Source organism: Mustela erminea, chromosome 20 (assembly GCF_009829155.1).
Source record: "Mustela erminea isolate mMusErm1 chromosome 20, mMusErm1.Pri, whole genome shotgun sequence".
NCBI lineage: Eukaryota > Metazoa > Chordata > Mammalia > Carnivora > Mustelidae > Mustela > Mustela erminea.
The window spans coordinates 15872642-15896535 of record NC_045633.1 but is presented as its reverse complement, the minus strand read 5'-3'; the positions used below and the strand labels follow the sequence as shown (position 1 = coordinate 15896535).

Here is a 23894-nt window from a genome sequence, read left to right as displayed (position 1 = left end):
TGACACTAGACGTATATGCCACCTCTCGTTCAGCGAAAACCCACCACAGACATCGCTAATCGAGCATGTGTTGTTTTTATTTATTTTCCCCCCCGATGGGTCTGAACAGATCCTCAGAATCTTTCTTAATACAGTACCCCAAGCACGCTTTATCGATTGGTCAGAGTTGACATACTAGATAGAGCCTCTGGGCCATCTCTGTTCTAGGCTATGATTGTTTCCAGTGCGGGAACTGTACATTATTCAACCCTTTAATACAATTTTTTCAAATATTTTATTTATTTATTTGACACACAGTGACACATCACAAGCAGGCAGAGAGGCAGGCAGGCGGGGGCGGGGGGGAAGCGGACTCCCTGCTGAGCAGAGAGCCCAATGTGGGGCTCGATCCCAGGACCCTGAGATCATGACTTGAGCCAAAGGCAGAGGCTTAACCCACTGAGCCACCCAGGTGCCCCCTTTAATACAATTTTTTATAAAAATAATAGCAGCAACAACTAACATTTCATATGCTTTTAATATAGTTCGGACACCGTTTTAGTGGTTTATATATAGCCTCTTTTAATCCTTCCAAGGGAGATATTTATAATGCCCATTGCTCAGAGGAGGAAAGAAAGGCACAGAGAGCTTAAATAAAGCATGAACACTGTACCGCTTGCTAATAAATGCGGGAGGCAAGACCACAGCCTATGGCGTCTGAGCAACAGAACACACTCTTAACCCATCTTGCACCATCGCCACTGCCCTATTTGCAATGTCCCCAGGCTCCACACAGAGCATGGTGTGCAGTCAGCGCAGAATCAGCATTTCATAAATGAGTGCATAACACACATAAATAAATGGACTGGATCTAAGTCGGGCTCAAAGCGGGAAGGGCAAGGTGGGACCAGCCTCTCTGGAAGGCTGGGCTGTGGGAGATGGTTTCTGACTCAGACCCAGCTCCTCAACTGCAGGAAGAACTGCCTCCCTGCTTCTCAGCCTGAGATCCAAACCTTCCAAGATTATAATTATCTGGCTCGCCCCGCCCACGGCCCTGCTTCTCCATGGAGCCACCGCTCACGGCCTGGGGGCTCCAGAGGAGAGGGGGCGGCTGAGGGTTGGCAGAAGGGGGGCCTCTGGGGTTCTCTTAGTCAGAGAGGGGGTGGAATGAGCAAGAGGGCTGCAGCCTTGGGGTGGGGGAGGCAAGCATGGAGAAGGAGCCACAGGTCACTGACCCTGCTGCGCCCCAGAAAAGCATTTTGACTGTTCCTTTCCGCTAGGCAGGCCTCCCCTGTCCCATCCCGAAAGTGGCAGAAAAACAGCATCATCTCAGAGGTCCTCTGAGCCAAGTGTTCTCTAACTGGCCCATTTTTCATTGCACAGGAAACACATGTGCTTCGCCCTCACACCCCGACCCGGGCTCTCCACTTGGATCCAGCCTGGCACCTCCCCACCCCCATCCCCTTGCCCCCATCAGCATTTTCACCACCCAGAGTGGTCTACAACCTTAGTCGCTGCCCGTCCCTCCGTCACCAGGCACACACAGGGAGGCCATAAGGTCCGGCACCGCACATTACCTGGGGTCCTATTTTAATGTCAGTAAATCATCCGTTAGACATTCTCACCTTTGTTTCTGGACTTGAAGGCCTCCCTGTACATAGGTGATGGTGGAAATCTCATGGGCTTTGCAACCCAATAGGCTGAATTCCAAGCCAATTCCCAGACTGATCCTCTGTGTGGCTTTGGGCAAATCTCTATCTCCCAGAGTCTCAGCTTCCCGGTCTTCCCGAGGGGGGACTGGACAGGTACAAGAAGAGGCATTTATTGCTAATGTATAGTAACTATCCGGCTTCATTTTGCAAAGTAAAGTCTCTTGCTAAGAGGTTTTTCCTGCTCGAGCCCAGGCAGGTTAGCCAAGGGCCCCCAAGGAACAACATCTAGTGAAACCCCGAGCTGCCGCCTTGAGCATCTGGGCACACAGAGTGTCTCGAAGAGGCAGGTGCACACCTGCTCAAGGGAGAGGAGCAGGTGACGTGGTGATGGCTTGAAGCCCAGGTACACCTCATGCTTGAAACCAACTACCTCTCCGGGTGTCCCATGCCTCACCTGGACAATAGAATGTTCTAGCATGGGGGTAGCTGTTAGAATTGAGACAAGGTGGGCACCTAGCAGAGAGCCTGGTTTGCAGCGAACACTCAAATAACGTCAGCTGTAACCATCATTAAAGGGGGGACATGAGCCTCTGGGCCACCGGATGGAGCAAATAATCAGGCCACATGCTGTGCCCACAGGATGTGTAAGTGGATTACGAAGAAGAAGCAGGAGAAGAGAGAGGGGTCCTCAGACCATTGGTCTAAGCCTGAAATGAGCCTGGAGGAGTCAGGCTGCCAAGAAGCTATAGCTTTTCTGGGACTTCTGTCTGCTCATGGCCAGCCGCTCTCCATCTCCTTTTCAGCTAACACGAAGGGGAACAAGCAGAAAATGCGGAGAGAGCCTTGGGAGACACGAGGGAGAACTCCCTGGCTGCAAGGGAAGGCATGGGACTCCAGCACAAGGGCACAGGGCACTGCATCTTCCTCCCTTCTGCAGCAGACCCTTCCTCCGTTCCAGCCTCCCTCCGCCACGAGCTTGTGCTGCAGCTGTTCCCTCACACCCTCCCTCCTCGGGCTTCCGTGTCCTTCCTTCCGTGTTTCTGTTTCAGGACTTCTTCCAGAACTATAGAAGCTCACCCAGTTGGGAGTTGGGTCTCCGCACACAGGGCCGTCTGGACTCCTGGAGGAGTTACACCCTGGTGTGACCGTCAGCCATCGTCAACCAATACCCAGGCTTCTGTGCTCTGGAGGGACAACTCTGAAGGATATTTTGGGTCCTGGAAGCAACAAGGCCCAGTTGCTCACAGGTCAATAACACACTTTCACTGACCTCCCTTCCAAGACACACGCTCTCATGTCCTTCTGTCCTGCCTCCTGGGGTCCTCTCCCAAAGGAATCGCCCGCGCCCACATCCTTGACCCAGGTTCTACTTTCAGAGAAGCTTGGACTAGGATTAAACCTATAGTGACAGCACCCCGGTCTCTCCTCCAGGACACCCCTCCTGACCTCAACCCCAGGTGGACTGGATCCTGCATTTCCTGCTCCGTCCAACATCTGGGCAGACAGCCCATCCCCACCTATGGTCATGGGGCATTTGGGCACTCGATGCCTGGACACTGAGACCATCTCCTCATCAGCATAAAGTCTAGTGGCTGAAGACACTCCTTATTCTGTCGCAGTGATCATCACAATCGACAAACGCAGGGGCTCTGGCGGCCTCTACATCAGTACTTTGCTTTTCTACAAGGTGATGTGGTGCTAGATGGAAAAAACAGGGTTGACAGTTAACTTGATTCCCCGATTCTTAACGGTTACCTGTGGATTCAGTAAAGTAATGGTTACATGAAAAATGACAGCAATAGACCACTCCACCACCATTTATGATTTTTAAATATTCTATTATGATCATTTTTGCTGAGCACTTAGTATATACCACACACCGGGCTAAAAGCTTTCACATGCATTATTTTATTTCATTTAACTCCCACAATAAGCCTATCATACAGGTTCTGGTATTATTATTATTATTATTATCCTTACCATCATTGCTGTCACTCCCAGGTTAGAAATGAAGAAATTGAGTCTTTTATAAGATCGTCAACTAATGCTCATAATGTAATGTTGAGGTAAAGGGTAGGATATGAATTTATTTGATATGTTAATTCTGTTTAAATATATATGTGGAAGAGAAAAAAAGACTAAAAGGTAATTTATTAAAATGTTAGCCATTGTTGTCTCTGGATAATGGGATTATAGGGAACATTTCTCGCCTCTGAGTATATCTAGTTTGGTGATTATATACAATTGACGCCTTTGGGTTGGGTCCCAGCAGCTCCATCCCCTACTCCCTGATGTGTAGGCTGGGTCCCCAAGACTCCTTCTTCTCCATAAGAAACAAGTGCCAGAGCCTATGTGCCAGGATTCCACAGTTTTGGTGTCCAGAGAGGAAACTGCCAAGGAGCCAAGACCCAGCACACAAGAGAGGCCGGGTCAGACGGCTGAAACAACTCACAAGACTCCCAACAAAGTAAGAGTCGCGAAAGGTTCTGTTACGGGGAAAGGACACTGAACAAGAGAATAAGTAGGCTCAGAGGAGATACTCAACATCCATGAGCAGTTGCTAAGGGCCCCTCTCATTCACACAGGACTAGTTTGATCCCCGGACCATTATCACCTCAATGCATGTGGAGGATCTGAGCCTCGAGGTGCCAAGGCATAAGTTTCAAAGAGACGTTTGTTCATTTTATCTCCCCAGACTAGGCTGTGTTACCCAGCACAGTCGCCGAAGCCAGGTGCGGACCATCCATCCTTTTTACAGTAAACTTTGTAGCAAGTTTGTACGCACCTGCACCTCCTGGCAGTTTGGGGCTTCAGACAGCACACTATAAATCACTGATGAATACATCCTATCCCTTCTTGGCCGAGTCTGTGGTTCTAGCGTCTCGAGATAAGCAGAGAGTTACACAGATACAGGTACAGATATCACTACAGAGGCCAACACGGAAAATCAGCCTTCCTGGGACCCTAGAAGTCACACCCAGCTAGGCCCCAGATAAGAACAGTGCCAAGTGGGAGAGAAATCTCCTGGTCACAGGGAAAACATTCGAATACGTCCCCCTGGAGGCTGGGTCCGGACTGGAGTGTCCCTTTCCATGACCACTGATCCTCTGGTTCTGGCCAAGGGGGAGCAATGGAGGTGAGGCAAGCTACCTTTCTGCCTCTTCCCTCAGGCACCCTCTCCCTCTATCCCCGTAAAAGCTCTCTGACAACGTGCCACAGCCTGATGGAGCAGAGAAAGCTTGGGATGGAGTTGGAACTAACCAACCTGATTTCCATCTTCATTCAGTAACTATTAACCATCCCCAGCAGGTCAAGGGATATGCCAGAGGCTACTGAGCCCCTGGGACTAGGCAGAGGCCATCCCTATCTACATGGAGTTCACAGACTATTAGGGAAGACAGACATTTAACAAACATTCAACTAACTATACAACTTCAAATCCATACAACGGAAAGGAAACAGGTTATCATAACAGAGAATGGAGGAGTTGGAGCCTGTAGGTGCCCAGAGGCCAAGGGCAGTGATCTTCTCTAAGGGACTGACATTTAAGCTGAGACCCGAAGGACTGACATAGATGAAGAGTGATGTAAGGGCATTCCAGTGGGTGGGGGTGGGGGGACGTCATGTGCAAAGGCCCTGCAGAGGGAATGCTTGTTAAGTTAAAAGAAGATGGATCGGGGGAGGGGGGCAGTGTGGCTGAAAGGCAGCAAGCAGGTGCTGGGGATAGAGGTCGGAGGGAGATTGGAATGATGAAAGCCCACCATGCCTGGCCCTGCAGCCACAGTGAAGAATTCAGATCTTACTTCAGGCCTGAGGATGTCATGAATTGGGTTCCCCCAAAGCAGAGCCTGAGACAAGAGTTTGGTGCAGGTGGTTTACTGGGGAGATGATTTCAAAAAGTAGGAATGAGGCTATGGAAAGATTTGGGAGGAAAAGCCATATACATTCACCAATGAGGATAATAGAAGCTCAAAAAGCTGTTGGGACCTCCAAGAAGTGAGCAAGGAGCCTCCCAGAAATTTCCTCCTGAAGGAGGCGGGGTAGTGCATTTACCCACCAGCTCCCTTTCCCCACTGGTTAATGGAGGCCTCCTGGGCTGTTTGCCCTGCACTTTTGCACAGGTTGAGCAGGCTCTGGCAGCACCTGAGAAGGGCGCAGGGCAGAAAGCGCAAGATGCTGGACACACCCTTGAGATAGACAGCTGTGAGCAAGCATGAGTCTCAGCTCAGAGGAGGACCACAGGGATAAGATGCGGACACCAGGGACTCTCTTCCACCAGTGGGGAGTCTCAGAAAGCCTTGAAGCAGAAGAGGCCCATCTGATATTCAAGGTAGAGGACATCAGCCCAGCTATGGAAGCAAAGGAAACAGAAAGAATCTTATATGGATTAAGCATCTACTCGACGCACCAGTATCAGGACCTTCATATACATTATCTTGAATTCGCCACAATAGGAATATTATCCCCATCTTAAAGATGTGGAAACTGAGGTTCAGAGGAGTGAACTGATTTGCAGGAGGTGTCACAGACAAGGAGCAATGGAGCCAGGAGCCTGTCCCAGCCCCCACTGTCCTTGTTTGAGCCTACTGCAAGGCCAGGGGGCCTCTGCCTCTCTGTTCTCCTCTGAGGGGCTTCATTCCCCCATAGATTCTCTCCAGCCCAGGTAGCACCAAGAAGCCAGCTCCCCAGAGCCCCCGGGGCCCTGCATTTTGACTTTCTGCCCCTGCAGGTGTGTGCCTCCCCCACATGCAGAACTGTGCCGCCAGGAAGACTAATTATAAATGCCGGATATTTATAGTGAGTTTCTCCACCCAGTGCTTCCAGCACCTCGAGGGAACTATTTACAGAATCCTCCCAGCACCTCGGAGAGAAAGGCAGAGCCTCGGAGGGGAAACTGAGGTGAAGCCGAGGGGGTAAGGTCTCCCCAAGGAAGGACCCCTGAGCCGAGGCGAATTCACAGGTATCCTCTGAAGCAGCTCTGGGATTTGACCAGACAGCCACAGGGCAGAGAGGGCGAGAGGAAGCCCATGACTGCCCACTTGCCCACGGCCGCAGGCTGGGCCCTTCCCAAGCATCAGCCCTCAGCCTTGATTTTCTCACCTGCGAAATGGGGCTGTCATTGCGCTGCCTCATCGACTCATGAGATTTAAATGAGTTCAAACAGGTAAAGAACAAAACCTGGCGAGGATTACATTTCAATAAAGGTTAGCTATTTATTATGGTCATTAGGATTATCCTTACAACTAACCCGACAATGCAGGTTAGCACTATGTAGAGGCTGTGAGTTTCAAAAAATTAATAATCATAATTAAGGTTTCCAATTGTTTTCTCTACAACGTATGGTTGTGCCAGGAGGCTACTTGGGAACCAAATTAATAAAGGCAAAGGCAGGTGGTTTCTTAAAGCCTCCACCCAGAGCAGAGGAAAAAGAAAAGCAAAAGAGGGGGTGGTCAGGGGATACATAGAGACTCGTTTCGGGTTCTACGCTGACGGTCAAAGTACAGTACCCACACAGCACAGGACAGGAGAGCCGGCAGAAACAGGAAATCAGGACAAGAATTTTGGGGGCTTCCACATACCCACACCCCCCACCTTGCATCAGGGGCCAAGTCAAGAGCTAACCTAGACCACTCACATTCTCAGCTGCCGGCTAGGCTCCAGTGCTTGAACCACAGAACTCTGGAGACCCTCGCCCAGATGTGCAGAACAGGGCCATGACCATCTCTCGCCTGGCAGAGCCCCAGTGAGGCCTGCCCGATAAGAAGCGTACAAAGTTACTGCTGCACGGTGTGGCTTTTCCAAAAACGGACACCATTATTTCCTTTACGATTTGCTTCTTAACCGGTCTTTAGTATTTTCTATATTATGAAAACTACAACATGCGGGATATTAAGAATAATTCAAACTGTAAAGGGGGATTGAGGGGGCAGGGCCCCTCTCCCCTCTCCAACCACAAATTGTCACCGATGGTGTTGCTATTATTTTCACTTCCCTGGGTAGGGGCAGAAATCCTCAATCCAGAAAGGCAAGAGGTTGACTCTTCTCCTGGAAGAACCAGCAACCCTGCGCAAGTCATTTTCACTCCCTGGGAAACGTCCTCTTCTGCGCAAGGAGGGAGCTAGACCAGACCAGCCGTTCCCAAACGGTGCTGCACATTAAAATCACCGGGGAGATCTGAATGGTCCCAAAGCCCAGGCTGCACCTCAGGTTGATGAATCAGATGGGACCCAGGCGGCAGTGGGTTTTTAAAACCCTCTAGGTGGTTTCAGTGAGCAGCCATGGCTGCAGGGTACCACCCAGGGCCTTCCCAAACTGTACGGACTGTCCTAGGTGTGGGCTAAAATGTAGATGCTAATTCAGTAGGTTCTGTGGTAGAGCCTGAGAGTCTGAATTCCTAGCATGCGGCAAGTGCTGCTCGTGCTGCTGGTCCAGGGAGCCGACCTGGAGCAGTGAGGGACTAGGCTCCTGGTTGAAAAACTGCTATTAGCCTCAGACATTTTTTTAAAAGGTTTTATCCATTTATTTGACAGATAGAGATCATGAGCAGGCAGAGAGGCAGGCACAGAGAGGGGGAGAAGCAGGCTCCCTGCTGAGCAAAGAGCCCAATGCAGGGCTCGATCCCAGGACCCTGAGATCATGACCTGAGCCCAAGGCAGAGGCTTAACTCACTGAGCCACGCAGGTGCCCTAGCCTCGGACACTTTAAGGGAAGGAAATTTTACATGGAAAGAGCTTTAACAGAACTGGTCTAGAGGAAGTAAGGGATTAGAAACGGCCCAGCCTGCATGTGTGGCAGAATTCTGGTCCCCGAAAGATGTCCTAATCTCTAGAAGCTGTGAATATGTCCTGTTACTGGGCAAAGGGGAAACTGAGATTCCAGATAAAATTAAAGTTGTTAATCAGCTAACTCTAAAATAGGGAGATCATTCTGGATTACCGGGGTGACCCTAATGAATCAAAGGAGGTCCTTAAAAGTGGTAGAGGTCAGAGAGAAGAGATGTGAGAGCTTGCCCCGCTGATGCTGGCCTCAAAGATCGAAGTGGCCACCAGCCAAGGAGCGCAGGCAGCCTCAGGAAACCAGAAGGGACAAAGAAACAGATTCTTGCCCCAAACCCCGAGAAGAGAACACCTTGATTTTAGCCAAGGGAGACCCACAACAGACTTCTGACCACCCCCCCCCCGAACCCCCGATACTGTAAGGTCAATGTGCGGTTTTTTAACCAGGCAGTCAGCGTTCGTGTTACTTGACTCCAGCAGCAATAGGAAACAAACACACCCCAGCAGCATCTCCTGCAAAGTCCTAAAGCACAGAGCACAGCTGGACTAGATGACCTTCATCAGCACGGATCCATGCCCAGGGCTGAGATGCGCTAAGCTTGCCCTACACTTGCCCTACACAGCCACCTCCTAGGCGGGCAGTGTTCCAGGCCTTGCTGACACGTCCTAGTCCAGCAGTATCCACTTCCCTGGGACTCCAGGGCCCCCACTGCCCCTCTTTCTGGCAGAAGGGGAATCCCCAATAGCATCGTCATCAAAGTGGAAGCTATTTTCAGCTCAGCCGTTGAGCATTTTGGCAAAAACAAACAAACAAACAAAACAAGCTTGGAAGTGTCTCTTGCCCCGCCCCCTGCCCCTGGAGGGGAGACCTCTGTTCCTCTCCTTGTGGTATACATGCCAGATTTGGCCCATCACTTGCCTGCCCCCCTCTGCCATGCTACCCAGAGCATCTCTGATCCAACCAACCAGCCCATGGCAGGACAGGGTAAGGAGGAGAGCCTGAGTCTGCCCTAGTCTGGTCTCTAACCCGGAAGTGGGTGCTGAACTGTTCTGCAGAGCGGACGGACAGGGGTCTCTGGGTGGGGGGGGGGGGTCTCCCGGAACTAGAGCAGTGGTTCTCAGCCCTGTGCACGCTCGATTCACCCATGGAGTTTTCACACCGATGACATCCATGCTGTGGCACCCCAAACCAGTTAAATCAGAATTTCGGTGGGTAGGGTCAAGGTGGCAGGTTTTGTTGTTTGTGAGCTTTCAGTGTGCAGTCAAGGGAGAGACCTGCTAGATCAACAGTACCAACGTCACCGGGAAGCTTGCTGGAATTGTAGGGTCTCGGACTCCACGCCAGACCCATCAGGATCAGACTCTGCATTTTCACAAGGTCCCTGTGAAAGTCCTTGGGACAGGAGGATTGAGAAGCAGGACCGCGGAACATGCTAGTTCAGACTGCCGGCTCTGGGTCAGTCTGCCTGAGTCCCTGGAGAATCTACACCATCTCTTAGCCACAAGGCCTTGGGCACACAACCACCTCTCACCAACTCTGTTCCTGCTTTTGCGTTTTCCCCACATACCATAGTGGGGTTAAGCCAGGAAACCCCAGGAGTCCACAATCCTCCAGGGAGCCGGGTGGGGAAAATCCAAGAGGACCCACAGCCTGTCTTGGCACAAGAGATTCAGGTGAACCCTGACACCGAAACAATCTGATGGCCCTCCTAGAGAAAACGGATATGAAATTGCAAATATAAAATCAGAGGCGTTAGGAAATGGGTCCAATTTGAAGTATTCTGCCCCTCGAACTCTAAATGAGCACCCTCATCGGATCCTAAATCCTGACTTCCGGTTTCCAAAAAACAGCCCTTGGGTATGCGTGGATTTACGATCTCGGCCTCTTGAAAAATTAACAACCCATCTGTAGTAGCCGAAAAATACCAGAAGCTTCAGGATGTTCGGGAGAAGAAGGATTACGGAAAGCACTTAATTGAAGCTCTTCCACTGATGTCATCGGAGGCCTAGAAGAACGTTGGAAAAGCCAGTGCTTCAGAGGGAGAACCAGGCAGCTCTCCGAAGAAATTTTTAAAACAGGAACAAGGATTTCTCAGTTTGCAGGCTTCTCTGGAAGCGGGCCCTTTCGGATGAAGGCAGGCAGGCTATACTTAGAAAGAGACGCATGGTGAAGAGCGGTTCTGTTACTATAAATTCATCTCCAAAAGCCAAACATATGTGTGTGCACACACATAAATACCATATATATGCAGGAGATAAATCAGCGTATGACATTTAGCCCTTCCTAAATTGGGAAATATATAAATTACTACTTTTTTTTTTTTCTCTCTAAGTGTGGGAATAAGAAGGAAGACCTCTCACTCCTGCAAGATCGATCTGATAGGGGTATAGTCCATTATTCCCAAGTGCAGCTCATTCACAGACTCATTCAGTCTGCAAGGAGTCGAGGGCTTCCGGGTCCCGGTGAGGAACAAAATGGACATGATTCCCGTCTTCGTGAAGCCCGCAACCTAGTGCCCACCTCTCCAAGTGTGCTCCTAGACCCAGCAGCGTTGGCCTCTTCCGGGAGCTTGTTAAAAATGCAGATTCTCAGGACCCATCCCAGACCTACTAAATGAGAATCCGTATTTCATTTTAGCAAGATCTCCCAGGGACTTGGATGCACGTTCAGTCTTGAGAAGCCCTGATCTAGTACAACCCAATTTCTAAATCGGCTTTTAGCCACAAAGGAAAGTCGATTTCACCCAGGACCCACAGAGAGGGTGTCGTTAAATGGGAAGATGAAGAAAGTCAACTCTATCCAGCCCCCACCAGTGCCGATTATGAATCCAAGACGCTGCCAATTTATATCATTGCAGAAGATGGTGGAAATTGGCAACAGGGATACGGGAAGGCAGGACGTATTATACAACTGTTTCATGACTCATGGGTCCAGGAACCCTCTCAGGAAGGAAGAGACGGGTTCAAGTTGCAGGGTGAGAGGGTTTGGAAGAAGAGGCTGCTTATCTTGGTACAGAAACTGAAAAGTGTCAGATTCCAACTCCAACACTCAAGCCCACTAATGGATGGACGAGCTCCAAGATCGGCAGGCTAACAGATGGAAGTGGAAGGAAAAAAATATCATTTCCCCCAAACTTGCTGAGTCCGAGGAAGATGCTGGAAGATTTGGATGCAGCCAGCATGATTAATCTTACCGACTTTACCTTGAGTTTCGTTTTTGGCGGGGGAATGGCATCAGCTTAAAAGTTAATTACAAGCAAGGAAACAAATCAGGCAGCTGATGTGCACATTACAAACAAATTAAGTTCTTAAAATAGGCCACACACCACTTGGAACAATGGTTTATGAGCCCAAGGGTGCGTGAAAATAATTGTGGAAGGTGAGCAAACTAATAGCGGATACATATGAATTAAATGAGGGCAAATTGCAGATATTAACCAAAAAAGAAAGAGAAACACGGTCAGCCTCTCCTTTGGTAAACAACAAGCCAAGCGGAATGATCCAGAATGCAACCCCCATGTGGAAAGAGGAGGGGGGCCCCGACAGAGACAGGGCTCCCCAAAGATGCAGAAGCAGCCAGGGAGCTGTGAATCAGGGCGGGAGGAGGGGCCGGCAGCAGAGAAAGCTCAGACTGGCGCTGGCAGGCAGCATCCCACCAAGGGTAAATTCAGAGGTGTGTGGGAGAGAAAGTTTCAGTCGTAGAAAGTTGGAAATTAAGCCCAAAGTCCTCATCATGAAATGAAACTAGGCACGGAGAGGAGAGAGAATTTCCCAAGGTCATGCAGCAAGTGTTAAGCACCAGGACTTGAACTCTAGTCTCCCCTCGTCAAGCTATATACTTCTTTCTTATTCAATAGGGGCTGCAAATTCATGTGCCTAGTAAGCTTGGCAGACAGCAGAAGTGCAAGAAGCTGGCCTGATGGGGGAGAACGCAGGCTGGCACTGTCCCTAGGAATCCAAGGGGAATTCAAGGGCAAGAGAGCTCTCTGGAGACTTGTTTCTAAGGCACTAATCCCATCCGTGAGGGCTCCATCTTCATGACTTGAAAGTTCTCGAAGGCCCCACCTCCTAATACCATCACCTTTGGAGGTTAGGATTTCAACAGATGAACTGGGAGAAGAGGGGCCACAAACATTCAGACCACAGCGCTGTGCGAGCCAGAACACATCTGAGAAACATCGTGGGGGCCACCAAATTGCAACCTTCACCTTACATCTGGCTGCCTCAGAAGCAAAGAGCAACTTCATTAAATAATCATCTGAAGCATCCTTAGGAACCTAATTAATCATCATCAACCACGCTTATTGACAAGTTCAAGTCCGGCCCTGTCACTCCTCCACTACACGAAATTTGGTGAGTTAACTTCTCTGTGCTTTCGTTTTCTCTGAGATGGGAATAATGTCTTTCATGGGCATGTTTTAAGGGGCAAATGAGAACATTAAATGGAAAAGCAACTCGCAAGTGTCAATACACCACACAAACCTAACGATCACTACTGGGGCATTCTCAGAGAAGAGGGGCATGGTTAACCATCAGTGATGCATCTGAGACTGCGCCTGCCATCGTCACTGGGATTTTCAGCCCTGCCTGTCCACACCCCATCCCTGAAGTACACAAGAGCCATCTTCACTAAGAGTTTTCTGCCTTTCTCGTCCCCTTGTGCACACCGTAATACACACAAGTATGAAATCTTGGACACTGATTCACTTATTCATTCACCAAACAGACATTGAGTGCCCGTTTGGCACCAGTGGTTCTGGGAACAGAGGAGAGAGGGTGTGTGCACACTGCTGATGTTCTGCCCAACCCCTTTATTCATTCTCTGCTTCTCTGCCAGCTTCTGTGTGCCCAGCACACTCCTGTGACCTTCCTCGGAGGACTGCCTTTGAGCTACAGGATCACCATCGCCCACTTCCCCGCCATAGGAGGGCCTGTGAACTGACATCCCCAATGACTCACGTGGGCAGGTGTGTACAAGCCCAGCTGTTCCCTGGCTCCAGATGGGACAGACTTTAAGATGTCACTGACACTCCAGAGCTCCCCACAGATCAGCCTGAACTTGGTCTGAAATCGCACCCTTTCTGGCTGCATCTTCTTCCCTGTCCTGTTTCCCTGCTCCCTGGCTGTCAGTTTCTCTGGGGAACAGGTTCCTAATAAATCACGTGCTCAGGAACCCTTGTCCCGGGATCGGACTCTGGGAGAACGTAACAAGGACACAAACGTTCACAGCCAGCTCCTGCCCTCAAGCGGCTCTTCTGCTAACCAGAGAAGCTGGCATGCCACGATCTGGGAAAGGTTTTATTCACCAGGATTCCTTTTGGGGAAAGTGTTATATCTGTTTGTCTTAGGAAGTTCACCAGGGGCAAAACCGGTTCCCTATGGGCATAAGCGCTGCTGGTGCCAAGACTTCAACAGAAGAGGATGAAACTGTTCTGTGAAAGACCACGAGAAGCACTGGTTTGTTCCCCAGAGCAGAAAAGGGAGGAGGGTGCCAGGCAGGGCGGGGAGACCAGAAGGAAGCAGGCCCTTGAGAAATCATGGGGAGGGCTTTGAACCATCTCACGCCATCGTATCAGGGATCTTTGAGGCAAGCTTGCAAGCCGCCACCAGTGCCCACCAGGAAGACTGCAGTAGGCTCCTACTTGGCCTCCTTCTTCTATGCCTGCCCCCTCTCACACTGTCAGTTCTCCACCAGGAGCCAGAGGGAGCTTTTGAGATGCAACCAGGTTTTGACATCTACATTTATAAAGTCCCTGAGTCCAGGGCTGTTTCCACCCCCACTGACGGCTTCCTGTTGCATTTACAACAAAATCCCTATCCTGGCCTTCATGACCCTGTAAAGTCCATCTTTCTGTTTCTTAAAAAGACCCGTGTTGCTACCGGCCCAGGGTTATCTGTTCTGCCTGCACCCCTCTCTCAAATCCCAGCCCTTTCCAGGGCCAAGTGCTTCTCATCAGTCAGTTTCCAGCTCAACTATCACCTCCTCACTTAAGTCCTTGCTCATCACTCTGTGTACTTGGGCACCTCCCCTCAGTCTATACCACGTGATTCTATATCCATGTCCTCAAGACTCACACCATCATCCGGACTTGCACTGTTGGCTCATGCATTCTTTATTATCTCTCTGTCCCCAGAATATAAGCCTCATGAAGGGCAGAGACCTTATCTTATTTACCAATGTGTCCATAGGGACACATAGTAGATGCTCATCAATCACTCGCTGAGTAAGAAAATGAGTTTCTCAGGGACAGAGGAGCCCCAGATGGTTTTTGGGTGATGCAAACAAGTGATACTGATATAGCATACATAAAGGAAGGATGTACCAAGAGGTACAGGGGAGCCAGAGAAGGGTCCCCAGAAGAGAGGGTATGCGAGCTGAGTTTTGGCACGCCAGTCTTTACCTTGTTCAGACTGTTCCTCGAAAGCAAAGAGCTCCTTCTCATGCAGGCCTTTTCACAGACACTGTTCCCTCTCTTCCTCTGGGAAGTCTTCTCTGTTCTTCACCTGGATAATTTCTGACCACACTCCAGGTTTCAGTGGGAATGCCACTTGCTCAGCCATACATTTATTCCTTGATCCACTCCCATCCAAATTAGGTCTCCCTACTGTTCTCTCTCCAAGTGTCCTGTCATCTTTATTCTCTTACTCTTTGGGGATCCTCTCTTTAATGCCTGACTCTCCCCACTAGACTGTAAGCTCCATGAGGGCAAAATCCAGTTGTCTTCTTCAATATTGTATCCTCTGCTCCTAGGGGGCCACATACCACACAGTAAGTGTCCAATAAATCTTTGTGAGCAAACAGATCAGTGGAAGGAGGCATGCAAGACAAGGGAAAAGGAGATTCCCAGGAGAGTTAAGAACATATGCAAAGCTAGTAAGTAAGACTTACTTAGGGAGTCATGCACTGTTGAGTGTGCCAAGAGAATAATGTGCACATGGAGAAAGGACACTTGAGACAGGGTAAGAGAAGGAAGATGGGAGGTCAGGATGGAAATTTTCCATCACCTCGGTTTCCCTGCCAGCTAGGCAGGTCCCTACAATTACTGGCTGCATCTGTATCTTTGAGTGATGATGGAAAGAGTGGGTTTGCATGTCCAAGTTCTCCTGAGATAAAGGAAGAACCCTTGTGGCTACTAAAGGAAAGAAACCTCCCATGTGCCAAGAAGGCAAAGATACAGAAAGAGTAGTAAGCAGCCGGCTTTTCTAAAAAATTGTAGGTCACCCCGAGTCTGGACCAATGGGACCAGGCCACACACTCCCATAAAAGAAGGGACCGTGCAAAATGTGATCCAGATGAATGTGGGTCAACCTGTGCAATGCTGGATCATCTCCTTTTCTCCTGTGATGATGCTTTCTGGAAAGTAGTCAGTCTAAGGTTGGGAAAGATGACTGGATGGGAACTGGGTGACAGGACATCTTGAGACAAGTATTTTTAATAACCCCTGTCAGCGAGGATTTGGGTCCCAAAGGTGCCTGTTGAGGTCATCAGCACTGTTTCACCAGATGTTCTCTGGTTTCCATCTTCTAGGTTCATGATGGGATAATAGTTCCTATGCCTTTGCCAAAGAGTGGGACTATGTGATTAGTTCTACACAGTGAATCATGCACAAAATGCCATGTGTCACTTCTGGACTGGGACATTATAACTGACACCACAGACCTTCCAGAGCTCTCTTTACCTTGGTCTTTCTCCAGAATGCACCATTGTTTCTTCTAAAGTCCCCTCTCCCTACCCCCCGCCACTCACAAGGGAGAAGTCCTGTTCTCCTTAAACTCCATTCCAGCCACTTGGGAATTCTTCGGAATCCTTTTCATGCCCCCAATGGCTGAGATGTTTGAACACCAAACACTAGAGTCGGGCACTTGCAGACTTTCTTTATATAGTCCCATATAATTTTTATACCCTGCTATTCGTCCACCTAGGAAATAGCCCAGCCATCAGCTTAGCTTGGGGTGGAAGAAGCATAAAGAGAAAAAGAAAAAAAGAGAGAAAAAGCACATCAACTAATTCTTCAAAAATACCATTGATCTATTTTCAAATTCACTGACTCTTTCCTCTGTTATCTTTTTTTCTGCTCTTAACACCTTGCCGTGGGTCTTTTATTTCAGATATTATAGATTTTAGAGCTAGACTCTCCATTTGCTTTTTTCCTATCATTTCTATTCTTGGCTGAGATTTCTTATCTTTTCATTTATCATGAGCAGATTTTCCTACACATGCCTGAACACAGTTACAACAGCTACTTTAAAAATCCTCGTCTGCTAATTCTCACATCTGGGTCATCTTAGGCTCAGCCTCCACGGATTGTCTTTTCTTTTGAGAATGAGTCACATTTTCCTATTTCTTTGCATTTCGAGTAATTTTGGATTGTATGTTCGATATTTCAAATGCTAGGCTGTCGAGACTGGATTCTATTTCCCCCAAAGGGTGTTGATTTCTTAATTTTGTTTTAGGAGCCAGTGAACTTAATTGGACTCAAACTGCAAATTCTACCAGGTGGGCATCAACGGAAGTTTGTGCTCTTCTCTTTTAGCTGTTGTCTGGGCTGCTTAGGGTTTTCCAAAAGCAAGGACGCTTCAGAAGTCAGCTGGAGTTTTGGGCAGAATTTATCCATGGATTTAAGGCTCCCTACTCTGTCTCCATTCCTCTGAGGGGCAGCTGTCCAGAACTCTGTCCTCTGTCTCTTCAGGACAGAAAGAGTGCAGGCCTCCTATTGGAGTTTCCTGCGGGGAGTTGCGTTTTTTCTTAAATCTTTTTTTTCCGGAGTTGGCATTTGTTACCTGTGGGAAGATCAGTTCAATCAGCACTTATGTAGCCATTATTAATAGAGCAAAATTCCATATTTCACGTAAGAAAGGATTTTAAGCTCAAAAACAAATCAAAAGTGCAGTATCTCATAATAAAGGACAAGCCTTGAGAGATATACGTGCCTGTATTAATAACCACCTACACATTCTTTTTCATTTTGTCGCAAACCTGTGAAAACTTCATCTGGGATATACAAGAGTCAGAGAAGAAGTTCGGAAATGATCCTGAATTTGTAACCATTTCCCACTACCCTGGCAGGTGGTTTAGAAACCAAAGGACAAAATTATTTCTTTCCAGAGTACCTTCTAAATGTCACGGCCTTTGCTAGATGATTTGCCAGTTTAAGACGCAGTCTTTTTTTTTTTTTTTTTAAGATTTTATTTATTTATTTATTTGACAGAGAGATCAAAAGTAGGCAAAGAGGCAGGTAGAGGGGCTTGGGTGGGTGTGGGGGGGGAAGAGCAGACTCCCTGCTGAGCAGAGAGCCCAATGTGGGGCTCGATCCCAGGACCCTGAGATCATGACCTGAGCTGAACGCAGAGGCTTAACCCACTGAGCCACCCAGGCGCCCTAAGACATAGTCTTGCCCTCATTATATCGATGACAAAACCTAGGCTTTGAGAGAGTAAGTGGACTGGCTAAGTCTCGAAATTACAGAGTGATGGACCTGGGGCTTGCCCTCAGGTGATAGGGGTGTTCCATAAAGGCAGGTGTTGTCATCAAAGAAGACACCTGCCAGGCACCCCCACCGCTGTTCTTGAAAAAACCAGATATGTCTATCTATTCAAAACATTACCCAAGCTCAGCCAGAAATCACACAGCTAGAGGGGACGAGGCAGGTCAAGAGTGTTGGGATTCCCCCAATGCTATCTTTAATGGAATTCCACACGATTCCAGGTTGAGGGTCCTGTGTAAGCCACCAACTCAAAGACATCCCAGTCCCAGTCTCCCTGCTTGGAAATTTCTCCAGTGTTCCCTTATAAATGACCAATACCTACACCTTTCTCATTCTGCTGGTGGGGCTATAAATTGCCTTTTCTGGGGGACGTTTTGGCAATACCTTATTAAAACTGTCCAGACCTTCTCACAAAGGAATTTTACTTCTAGGAACATAGCCTGGGGGCACAATCATAGAAGCACACCGAGATTTATGTACAAAGATGAACAATGCGGTACCATTTATAATGGTGAAAAATGGCAAAAAATCGAAATGTCCAAAAGTAGGGAATGGCTAAATAAAATATGATACAGCCATACCATAGAATATTAATATGCAGCTGCTAAGAATCATGTTCCTGGAGAATATTTAAGGACATGGGGAAATGCTGATGGTATATAGTGTTGAGCTAAAGAAAATAATGCAGAACACAGGTTTCTGTGTAATATGATCCAATGTACGGGGGTGTGTGCGTGCACACATGTGTGTGTTTGTATGTGCATATATACGTATGAAGCCATCTATCTCTGTATGCATCTGGAAGGACATACAACAAAACGTTAACAGTGATTATCTCTGGGGGTTAATATTACAGATAACTTAAAAACTTTCTTTCTAGTACCATATCTTGAAGTGAGCAGGTATAGTTCTTAAAAAGAAATATTTAATATATTTTTAAATATTTTAAAATATACTTTTAATATATTTTTAAATATTTTTAAAAGATTATTTATTATTTATTTTTTTTATTTATTTTTTAATATTTTATTTTTAAAAGATTTTAAAGATGTTTTAAAGATTATTTATTTATTTATTTGACAGACAGACATCACAAGTAGGCAGAGAGAGAGGAAAGGGGCTCGATCCCAGGACCCCAGGATCTATCATGACCCAAGCCGAAGGCAGAGGCTTTAACCCACTAAGCCACCCAGGTTCCCCTTAAAAAGAAATATATATATATTTTTTAAAGATTTTATTTATTTATTTGACAGAGAGAGAAATCACAAGTAGGCGGAGAGTCAGGCAGAGAGAGAGAGAAGCAGGCTCCCGCTGAGCAAAGAGCCCGATGCAGGGCTCGATCCCAGGACACTGAGATCATGACCTGAGCCGAAGGCAGCGGCTTAATCCACTGAGCCACCCAGGCGCCCCAAAAAGAAATATTTAAATTGTAAATGCTATCAAGAGAAACAAGACTGTGACTTTACTGTAATTCAACTATTCTTTTATTGTCTTTACCAATCACTGTGTGTGCGCGTGCATGGACATGCGATGTCATTATTCTGACCTAACTAGAATGATCTCATTTCCAACTGATTCCTCATGCTGCCTCGGAGAGTGATTAATCTAAAACAGACACACAGAAAAATAAATACAACAAAATGAAATACTAAAATAAAATACACGTGCAAAAAAAAAAAAAAAAAAAAGTGAGTGAGAGAGAGAGAAACCAGAGTGTCAAAGGGTAGAGAGGAGAGTAATACAGACCCTTAAATATTGGAATTTCAAATATTCACGGGGAATAAGGGCATTTCAAATCCGATAATTAACAGCCATGTATCAGTTAACCTCTGCCACAGAATAAGCGCAGTATCTCCGTGACATATGACGGAAGGCATTCGTGACATTCACAGGTCTGAGCTGACTGGGGCCGGCTGGTAGAGGCTGAGCTTGCTGGGGTTCCTCTGGGCTGGCTGAGTGTGGATGGCCGAGCTGCAGTGGCTTCAGTGGGCAGCTACGGTGGCTCCCTTCTCCTTGCCTCTTGTCCCCTCTACAGGACCAGTGGGCTAGGGCCCTACAAGTTCTTCCTACGGTGATGGGAGTGTACAAGATGGCAAGTCTCTTCATGCAAGCACTTTCTGACTCTCTGGCAACATTACACATGTTGCCATTCCATTGGCTACAGTGAGTCATGTGACCAGACCCAAATTCAAGGGAGCGGTCCTCCCTCTTTAATGGGAGGAGCTGCAAAGGCACGTGTCAAGGGCCATTAATTTCACTCACAAGTGGTCACCACCCTATCTGATAGATGCTTCCGTGTGGTGGGAGTCAGAGACCATGACTTGGGAGAGCCATCCTGCCCTATCGCCACCAAAGCCACCCAGCTGACACTTTCTGTCCCGTGGATATCAAGCACACCAAGTTTCTCCATGACCCGTTGTCTGAGTTTGTTTGTTGTTTGGTTTGCTGGTTGGTTGGTTTTGGCTTTTTTACATCATTCAAACCATTAATTATCTTTGAGGTGCCTGTGAATTTGTCGCATTGCCTGTTTCACTGTAGCACTCCCGGTGACACAAAGACAGACAGCAGTGTTCTGAAAGTCACGTGGCGTGCCCAAGAAACACAGATGTCAGAACCACAACGTTTAGCCACACAGGCTGGGCACTGCAGGACTCCGGAGCTGTGCTGTCCAGACAGCGGCTGCTGCTGGAACTTAAATTTTAGCTAACTAAAATCAGGTGAAACTTCATTAAAATTAAATATAATTTAAAATGCAGTTTCTCGGGCGCCTGGGTGGCTCAGTGGGTTGGGCCGCTGCCTTCGGCTCAGGTCATGATCTCAGGGTCCTGGGATCGAGTCCCACATTGGGCTCTCTGCTCAGCAGGGAGTCTGCTTCCTCCTCTCTCTGCCTGCCGCTCTGCCTACTTGTGATTTCTCTCTGTCAAATAAATAAATTAAATCTTTAAAAAAAAAATAAAAAATAAAACGCAGTTTCTCAGTCACACAAGACACATCTCGAATGCTCTACGCCCTCGTAGACAGTGCAGACATAGAGCAATTCATTGTTTGCAGAAAGCACTGATGGACAGCACTGCTCTAGATGGCAACACAGACATAGACCATGAAGCGGATGGCGCCCCCTGGAGTTGCGCGATGGAGCAGTCCTGGTCCAGTGACCCGGCTACCTTGTGCCTGGGTCTCCCGGCACGCAGGGTAACTGCCTGTGCTAAGTTTTAAAGCAACATTTCTAAAGGCACTGGCTTCTTCCATCCCTCAACTGAACCAATATGTACCTGCTGTCCTTTTTATTTAACCATTTTCTGCCAAGCCAGTTCATCCTGGATGTTTTTCAGAGGGTTTCTCTGACATTCTGGTTCCCCTCCACTTGGCACCCCCAGCCCTGGACCATCTCTGGTGCTCGTCCCCAACACTCCCTGCCTCGTGCCCTTGCTCCAGCTCTCTGTGCTGCAGCACACACAGTATACTGTCCTGTGTCGCTGGACTTGGGGACGTTGGGACCTCGTGTCCCTATAGCTAGACTGCCTTTGTCTCACTCGTCACCTGGCCTTTTAAGACTGAGTTCCAGCCTACATTCTGGGGGAGCTCTTCCTAACCACACTGACTCAGATGCTTCCCCGCCCTCAGGTGCCCACAGTCTCCTGGGCTGGCCTTTATCTTGGCCCTTTGCTCCACTGCCTGGCTTCCTTTCTAGAATGTGAGCTCCCTTGAGACAGGACGTTCAGATTATTATTATCTGTCCAATGCAGATGATTAAAACGGCCTGGAACCAGACCCACCTGGGGATGAACTGCTATTCCATCGCTTGCTGACTACTGAATCATAAACAAGATGCTTTAGCTTATCTGTGTCTCACTGTCCTCATCTGTAAAATGGGGGTAATAACAGGGTGTTTCAGGGATGGCATGCGAGAACACCAGCGGAAAACAAAGACCAGTGCTGTACACACACTTCAAGGGCCTACTGAGTGTTAGTTATTTCTCCTTATATGGCAAGAATCGGGTATACAAGAGGTGCTCAGTTACTGCTGCTTGAATTCCTAAAATGATAGGAGACCCAACTTTCTTTAAAGTAAGTACCCGCAGGTTATCATGGTGCTACGGAAGAACCAGGCCCTTTTAAATAATCCCCCCAAGAAAAGCTGAAAGCTTTCCCCCTAAGGTCAGGAACAAGACAAGGATAACCCCTCTCACCAATTCTATTCAGTATGTACAGGAAGGTCTAGCCAATCAGACAACAAAAAGAAATAAAAGGAATCCAAACTGGTAAGAAAGATATAAAACTTCCACTATTCGCAGATGACATGATACTATATATAGAAAACCCTGAAGACTTCACCCAAAAACTGCTAGAACTGATAAATGAATTCAGTAAAGTCACAGGATACAAAATCCATGTTGCAGAAATCTGTTGCGTTTCTATGCACCAATAATGAAATGGCAGAGAGAAATTAAGAAAACAAGTCCATTTAGAACTGCACCAAAAATAATAAGACACCTAGGAATGAACCTAATCAAAGAAGTGAAAGACCTGTACTCTGAAAATTACAAAACACGAATGAAAGGAATTGAAGACAACACAAAGAATTGGGAAGATATTCCACGCTTATGGATTAGAAAAACAAATATCATTAAAATGTCTATACTACACAAAGCAACCCACACATTGAATGCAATTCCTAGCTAAGTATCAACAGCATTTTCCACGGGACTAGAACAAACCATCCTAAATTTTGTATAGAACCACAAAAGACCCTGAACAGCCAAAGAAATGTTGAAAAAGAAAAGCAAAGCTGGAGGCAAAACAATTCCAGCCTGCAAGTTATACTACAGAGCTCTAGTACTCGAAACAGTATGGTATTGGCACAAAAACAGAATAGAACAGAATAGAAAATCTAGAAATGAGCCCACAACTCTATGGCCACTTAGTCTTTGACAAAGCAAGAAAGAATATCCAATAGGAAAGACAGTCTCTTCAACAAATGGTGTTTGTTGAATGAAAGAAATGAAAGAATGAAACTAGACCGCTTTCTTACACCATGCACAGAAATAAAACTAAAAATGGGTGAAGGACCCAAATGTGACACCTGAAACCATAAAAACCCTAGAAAAGAACAGAGGCAGTAACTTCTTTGACATCAGCCATAGCAACTTCTTTGTAGATAAGTTTCCGGAGGCACAGGATACAAAAGCAAAAATAAACTATTGGGACTACAACAAAACAACTTCTGCACAGCAAAAGAAGCAACCAACAAAACCAAAAGGCAGACCGCTGAATGGGAGAAGACATTTGCAAATGACATATCCAAAAAAGGCTAATATCCAAACTATATAAAGAATTTAAAATGTTCGACACCCAGAAAAAACAAATAATCCAAGTAAAAAATGGCCAGAAGAGATGAACAGACATTTTTCCACAAAGAAGGTATCAGATGGCCGAAAGACACATAAAAAGATGCGTAGGGGGCCTGGGTGGCTCAGTGGGTTAAACATCCAACTCTTGATTTCCGCTCAGGTCAGGATGACAGGGTTGTGAGATCGAGCCCCGTGCCGGGCTCTGCAGTGATCAGGCAGCCTGCTTAAGATTCTCTGTCTCCCTCTGCCCTTCCCCACTCACATGCTCTCTTTATTTTTCTCTAAAAACAAAACAGAACAAATAAATAAAACAAAAGAAAAAAATGCTCAACATCCTTTATCACCAGGGAAATTCTGATGAAAACTACAATGAGATACCACCTGACACCTGTCAGAATGGCCAGAACTAACAACATAAGACACAACAGGTGTTGGTGAGGATGTGGAGAAAGGGGAACCTCTTTGGCACTGTTGCTGGGAATGCAAACTGGTGCAGCCACCGTGGAAAACAGTACGGAGGGTCCTCAAAAAGTTACAAATAGAGCTACCCTACAATCCGGCCACAGCACTCCTGGGTATTTACCCAAAGAATAGAAGAACACTCACTCAGAGGGGTACCCGCGCCCCTGTGTTTGCTGCAGCCGTGTCTAT

General features: G+C 47.5%; 1 protein-coding gene across 5 annotated transcripts in view; it reads right to left on the bottom strand.

Moving 5' to 3' along the window:
• GRIN2A (glutamate ionotropic receptor NMDA type subunit 2A) overlaps positions 1-23894 on the bottom strand; it is a 609475-nt gene that overhangs the window by 391900 nt on the left and 193681 nt on the right. Inside the window, exon 1 of one of the 5 annotated variants that reach the window (XM_032327997.1) lies at positions 2709-3499. The exons of the other annotated variants lie outside the window; for them this stretch is intronic. The gene's annotated coding sequence lies outside the window, so the exon portion shown is untranslated. Of the gene's footprint in view, positions 1-2708; positions 3500-23894 lie in introns of those variants that run through there. 5 annotated transcript variants of the gene reach the window in all.